The 6,923-nt window shown below is 45.2% G+C and overlaps 1 protein-coding gene and 1 pseudogene across 1 annotated transcript in view; one reads left to right on the top strand and one right to left on the bottom strand.

Annotated features, from left to right (window-relative positions):
- The window catches only part of LOC129823898 (atypical chemokine receptor 4-like), a 2,975-nt gene extending 2,081 nt beyond the window's left edge, over positions 1-894 (bottom strand). Inside the window, exon 1 of the mRNA XM_055882981.1 lies at positions 782-894. The gene's annotated coding sequence lies outside the window, so the exon portion shown is untranslated. The remainder of the gene's footprint in view (positions 1-781) is intronic.
- Positions 895-5,698: 4,804 nt separating this feature from the next.
- On the top strand, positions 5,699-6,343 carry LOC129824592 (transcription factor E2F5-like; annotated as a pseudogene).
- The last annotated feature ends 580 nt before the right edge of the window (positions 6,344-6,923 follow it).

The following is a 6,923-nucleotide window of genomic DNA, read 5'->3' as shown; positions in this document are numbered from 1 at the left end:
GATTTACAACAAGCAGAGAGTGAGTATATGAAGACCAGAGACAGAAAGAGTGTTGAGCCACAGGCACTTTCCTATCACCCTGCTTTTCCCTCCCCTTGATCAAAAACATGATCTCTCTGAGGTCTCTGAGCCAGTACACACACACGCAGGCACGCAAACACACATTTCACAGGTCCAGATGGAGATGCTATTTGAATTCCATTAGTGCAATCCATCCCATCTCCTTTTGTTGAGTCTTTGACCTCATAAGGTTGGTGATAACATTGGGGGCAGTAAATCGTGTGAATGGAATCTACCTAGTTACTCATACAGGCAGAAAGGTGGGGTCCAACTCCTGTGTCTCATGGATATTCACATGCATATACAACACACTATAGGGGGAGTTAAAATAAATAGAAACAGAAATGTCATGTCATAGGAAACCTGTAATATCGGTTTCATTCAGTAGGGTATGTGAGTGTAATGCCCATTCCAAACTTTCTCACCGGTCCTAAACCAATAATGACAGACACTAAAAAGAAAGAAAAAAAGAAAGCCCACACACCTGGATTTAACCTTTGCATTTGGAAACAACATATTATGCCCTGGACAAGCTGTCTTTGTTTCTTTATACTGTATCGCAAAATGTACCTCTCTCACCACATTCAACCACATATGAATCTGTAGACAGATGCTTTGGCTTGCTAAGGAACATATTAACCACTAACCAGCTTCACAATGTCACTACCAGTAACACTTTTTCCACAAATCAGCCAATCCTTCAAAAATAAATAAGCCTTACCTCCTTTGCTTGTCTCCTCTCCTGCAGTAAGCTAATGTTTACCTACTGCTCCGGATCCTCCTTTTGGGAACTCAGACTCATAGCACATAACAAGGAGGGTGTTACTTTTTGAGAGAGAGAGAGAGAGAGGGGGGGGGGGGGACTAAGAGAGTAAGGGGGAGAGAGGTTGACAGAGAGAGAGAGAGAGGGGGGAATAGGAGAGTAAGGGGGAGAGAGGTTGACAGAGAGAGAGAGAGGGGGGGGATAAGAGAGTAAGGGGGAGAGAGGTTGACAGAGAGAGAGAGAGAGAGGGAGGGAAATAAGAGAGTAGGGGGAGAGAGGTTGACAGAGAGAGAGAGGGGGAATAAGAGAGTAAGGGGGAGAGAGGTTGACAGAGAGAGAGAGGGGGAATAAGAGAGTAAGGGGGTGAGAGGTTGACAAAGAGAGAGGGGGGGAATGAGAGAGACAGAGGATGGGGGGGAGAGAGAGAGAGACAGAAGATGAAGGTAGAGAGAGAGAGACAAAGATTTGGCCAGTAGATGGCAGATAGCAATACTGGGTGATTTGAAAAGTCATAGTCAATCGATCAATAATATAATTGTTTTACTAATTGACATCATTTGAGTCAATTGGAGGTGTACCTGTGGATGTGTTTCAAGGCCTACCTTCAAATTCAGTGCCTCTTTGCTTGACATCTTGGGAAAATCAAAAGATTTCAACCAAGACCTCAGAAAAAAATTGTAGACATCCACAAGTCTGGTTCATCCTTGGGAGCAATTTCCAAACGCCTGAAGGTACCACGTTCATCTGTACAAACAATAGTACGCAAGTACAAACACCATGGGACCACGCAGCCGTCATACTGCTCAGGAAGTTGTTGTCTCCTAGAGATGAACGTACTTTGGTGCGAAAAGTGCAAATCAATCACACAGAACAACAACAAAGGACCTTGTGAAGATGCTGGAGGAAACAGGTACAAAAGTACCTATATCCACAGTAAAACGGGTCCGATATCAACATAACCTGAAAGGCCGCTCAGCAAGGAAGAAGCCACTGCTCCAAAACCGCCACAATAAAGCCAGACTACGGTTTGTAACTGCACATGGGGACAAAGATCGTACTTTTAGGAGAAATGTCCTCTAGTCTGATGAAACAAAAATAGAACTGTTTGGCCATAATGACCATTGTATGTTTGGAGGAAAAAGGGGGATGCTTGCAAGCCGAAGAACACCATCCCAACCCTGAAGCACAGGTGTGGCAGCATCATGTTATGGGGGTGCTTTGCTGCAGGAGGGACTAGTGCACTTCACAATATAGATGACATCATGAGGAAAGAAAATGATGTGGATATATTGAAGCAACATCTCAAGACATCAGTCAGGAAGTTAAAGTATGAATGTATGTACTTGTAAGTCGCTCTGGATTGCACTTTTCGCACCAAAGTACGTTCATCTCTAGGAGACAACAACTTCCTGAGCAGTATGACGGCTGCGTGGTCCCATGGTGTTTGTACTTGCGTACTATTGTTTGTACAGATGAACGTGGTACCTTCAGTCGCTCTGGATAAGAGCGTCTGCTAAATGACTTCAATGTAAAATGTAAAGCTTGGTCGCAAATGGGTCTTCCAAATGGACAATGACCCCAAGCATACTTCCAAAGTTGTGGCAAAATGGCTTAAGAACAACAAAGTCAAGGTATTGGAGTGGCCATCACAAAGCCCTGACCTCAATCCTATAGAACATTTGTGGGCAGAACTGTAAAAGCATGTGCGAGCAAGGTGGCCTACAAACCTGACTCAGTTACACCTGCTCTGTCAGGAGGAATGGGCCAAAATTCACCCAACTTATTGTGGGAAGCTTGTGGAAGGCTACCTGAAATGTTTGACCCAAGTTAAACAATTTAAATGCTACCAAATACTAATTGAGTGTATGTAAACTTCTGACCCACTGGGAATGTGATGAAATAAATAAAAGCTGAAATAAATCATTCTCTCTACTATTATTCTGATATATCTTTTTTTGTTGATGTTTTACCCCTTATTCCCCCCAATTGGTAGTAGTTACAGTCTTGTCTCATCGCTGCAACTTCCGTACAGACTCGGGAGAGGCGAAAATTGAGAGCCATGCGTCCTCCGAAACACAACCCAACCAAACCCCACTGCTTCTTGACACAATGCACATCCAACCCGGAAGCCAGCAACCAATGTGTCGGAGGAAACACCGTGCACTGTGCCCGGTCCGCCACAGGAGTCACTAGTGCGCAACGGGACAAGGACATCCCTGCCGCATGGCTCTTCGGAAGTCGGAAGTTTACATACACCTTAGCCAAAGACATTTAAACTCAGTTTTTCACAATTCCTGACAATTAAGTAATTCTGCAAGAAAACGTGGCAAAGAAATGAACTGGTTGTCGTGAATATAAGGCGTTATGTTTGGGGCAAATCCAACACATCATATCTACAAGTACCACTCTTCATATTTTCAAGCATGGTGGTGGCTGCATCATGTTATGGGTATGCTTGTCATCGGCAAGGGAGTTTTTAGGATAAAAGTAAATGGAATAAAGCTATAAGCATGGGCAAAATCCTAGAAGAAAACAGACACTGGAAGACAAATTCACCTTACAGCAGGACAATAACCTAAAACACAAGGCCAATATACACTGGGGGTTCCTTAGCAAGATGACACATTTGCAAACATTTCTAAAAACATGTTTTCTCTTTGTAATTAAGGGGTATTGTGTGTAGATGGGTGAAAAAAATATTTAATCAATTTTGAATTCATGCTGTAACAACAAAATGTGGAATAAGTCTAGGGGTATGAATACTTTCTGAAGGCACTGTAAATAAGGGAAATAACAAAATACAAAAATATTGGCAGTGTCACATTTTTTACATAGCAAAACAAAAACAGTAAAATCCATACTGAGTTGGGCCTCCAGTTCAATAAGAAACTGAGTAATAATCGAGTTTAGAAAGACATTTCACATTGCATGGTGGAGGAAGACATTGCGTCAGTGAGCATTAATGCTACCAGACGTAACTACAGACATCCTGGTCTAGATACAGTCACACTGTATCAACAAGCATCTCCATGACCGGAAACACCACTATCTGTGTCCGTATCCGTACTGAACACTATTATCACATATGACTATTTGTAGTGTTAAATAGCAGATGTATCTAATGAAATAGAAAACACTGGCATCAATGCAATTTGATTCAGTTGTGGTAAACACTTCAGTCATCCAAAAAGACAATGCAAAGATGCACCAAAAGAAGTGCAATGGAAGGCTGGTTAGCCAACAACAACCCCATAGGATGCACTGCACAACATAGGGACTTCCACTCAGGCACTTAGCTAACTGTGTATCTGCTCTCAATTGTGCATCTGTAAAAGTTTGTGAGGGTTTTAGGTGACAAGACACATTTCTTCAGCCTCCTGAGGTTGAAGAGGCGCTGTTGCGCCTTCTTCACCACACTGTCTGTGTGGGTGGACCATTTCAGTATGTCCGTGATGTGTACGCCGAGGAACTTAAAGCTTTCCACCTTCTCCACTGCTGTCCCGTCGATGTGGATGGATGGGTGCTCCCTCTGCTGCTCACTCTGGAGTCCACGATCATCTCCTTTGCTTTGTTGATGTTGAGTGAGAGGTTGTTTTCCTGAAACCACACTCCGAGTGCCCTCACCTCCTCCCTATAGGCTGTCTCGTCGTTGTTGGTGATCAAGCCTACTACTGTTGTGTCGTCTGCAAACTTGATGATCGAGTTGGAGGCGTGCATGGCCACGCAGTCATGGGTGAACAGGAAGAACAGGAGGAGGCTGAGCACGCACCCTTGTGGGGCCCCAGTGTTGAGGATCAGCGAAGTGGAGATGTTGTTTTCTACCTTCACCACCTGGGGACGGCCTGTCAGGAAGTCCAGGACCCAATCGCACAGGTCGGGGTTGAGACCCAGCTTGGAGGGTACTATGGTGTTAAATGCTGAACTGTAGTCAATGTACAGAATTCTTACACAGGTATTCCTCTTGTCCAGATGGGATAGGGCATGCTTACTTATCTTTAGACTCTCAGTTCTAATGCTTACCATCATATGACATCAGCTCATCTATTAGGTCAGCCACACCTAAAGGACACAGAAAACATCTCTCTGTAAGAACACCACACAGGGAGTAAAGCCGTTTTAGTACATGAACAGCCCTCAGCTCCCTCCCAAACCCAAGAGTTTGCCTCCCTCCCATTTCCAGACCCCCACCCTCATCCTCCAACCCTCCACCACCTCCTTCAATTGGTCTCAGGTGTCGGTTCATTTCAGCAGGCAGCCCACTTCCCCTTCTCCCCCTCAAACCCTAATCCCTCCTTCACATTCTCTTTCCTCCTTCAGCTGGTCTCCTATTGAGCTTCAGAACTTCACCTCCCCTTTCACCTCCCTCCCTCACCCTCTCTCTCCTCCTTAATCCCCATTTCAAGCATGGACTGGAGCTCCTGGCCTGAGTGTCCTCCCAGAACCCCTTGTTGGTGCTGGACGCCCGTTGCAGTGCCGACTAACAACTGCTGCGTCGCTAGGCTGGCTGTCGCCTGGGGGTGGCATTCTATAGGAGTGGAAGAGGGACAAAAGGAGTTAACAGTAGCCTGACAACTATGAGCATAGAGAAATGCTGCAGACTTGACAGTGTTCCAATTCTGTCAACCACTCTCGTTGATTTTAGATACGATAACAACGATCATCTTAACCCTCTTTTTAAAAAGTCCCTTCATTTCTTAGATTACTACACGCTAAGATACCACCACCACCACCATTGACCACCAGTCATTATTACAAATGACCGTGAACTCTGAGTGAATGGCCTAGTAGTCCTTACCCATGTGCATGTCTGGTGGGGTGGAGGAGGGTGTAAGATCCTCATTGTGCCTCTGCAGGGGCGCCATCCTGTGGTCAGAGATGTGGTGTGTCACAGGGCTGGGGGACAGGGTAGAGACCGAGGGGAGGGGGAACCTCTGCAGGCCAAAACAGCTTCATCATTTCTTTGTGTTTACATGGTTTTTCTTTTTTCCCCCCGATGTATTGCGACTGTTCAGTTTTCCTCAAGATTAGTTTTCTCAGTAAAGTCCATTAAAATTTCTCTTTAGGTGTCTGTCAGTATTGTCTAGTCTGTTGTGTCCATTAACAGGCTGCAGACAGATTGGCAGTGAGACAGAAGGGGAGGATCTATGACATCACCAACGTGCTGGAGGGAGTGGGGCTCATCGAGAAGAAAACCAAGAACATCATTCAGTGGAGGTGAGTCAAGCGGCTGCCTATCGTCATCAGGCTTAATGAAGTCCCTGGATGGTGTTTATTTCCATGCAACACATCCGAAAGCCCTATGCACACACACTCCCATTCAAACCCCTTCCATCCTGTCCCAGAGGGGAGAACTTGGGCTGCCAGACAGAGGAGGTGGTGGAGCAGGTAGAGGTGCTGAAGGCCTAGCTGTGTGAGCTGGAGGAGCAGGAGAAGAAGCTGGACAGCCAGAAGACCTGGCTGGAGCAGAGGATCAAACACATGAACGATGACTCCATCGCCAGCAGATATCCTTCAGCATAGCGCTTCCTCGCACTGTGGGGGAGGTGAAGTACTATGTGTGTGTCTGTGTTTCTGACTGAAGTCATTCAACACGTGTACGGTATTTCAAAGTTTTGCATAAGTAATGCATTGTTTTGTGAGTGATTTGTGTAGAGGTTTTGAGCTGTGTGAGTGTTTCTCAATCCAGGATTTGGCCCTAAAAGACTGGGCAAACTACTGGATTAGAGAGAGTGAAATTTGAGATTGTAGTTTTGTCCTGTGTTCGTGAAGGGTCTACTATTATTTCTAATGAGGAACGATCGCCAAGGATGAAATACTTAACCAATCCTTTACTAAAAAATGTGACGATTCCATACATTAGTTACGTCAGCTCAGTTTTATGCTCTTTTGTTCTAGTTCTTCCAGTTTATGATTATAACTACTTTGCTCCACGTTAGTCTTAGTCCCTACTCTTTCCTTAACACTAACGCCCACGTATAAGTATTGACCCACGAGGACATTTGTGATGTGTTCACTGGAGACTCTCCTGGCGGTGGTTGCTCCCTCAGGAACACGACTGGAGGTGCAGGTGCCTGAGTCGGTACGTTGGTACAGATCTTAA

Source organism: Salvelinus fontinalis, chromosome 26, assembly GCF_029448725.1.
Source record: "Salvelinus fontinalis isolate EN_2023a chromosome 26, ASM2944872v1, whole genome shotgun sequence".
Classification (NCBI taxonomy): domain Eukaryota; kingdom Metazoa; phylum Chordata; class Actinopteri; order Salmoniformes; family Salmonidae; genus Salvelinus; species Salvelinus fontinalis.
This window is presented reverse-complemented; position numbering and strand designations above follow the sequence as displayed.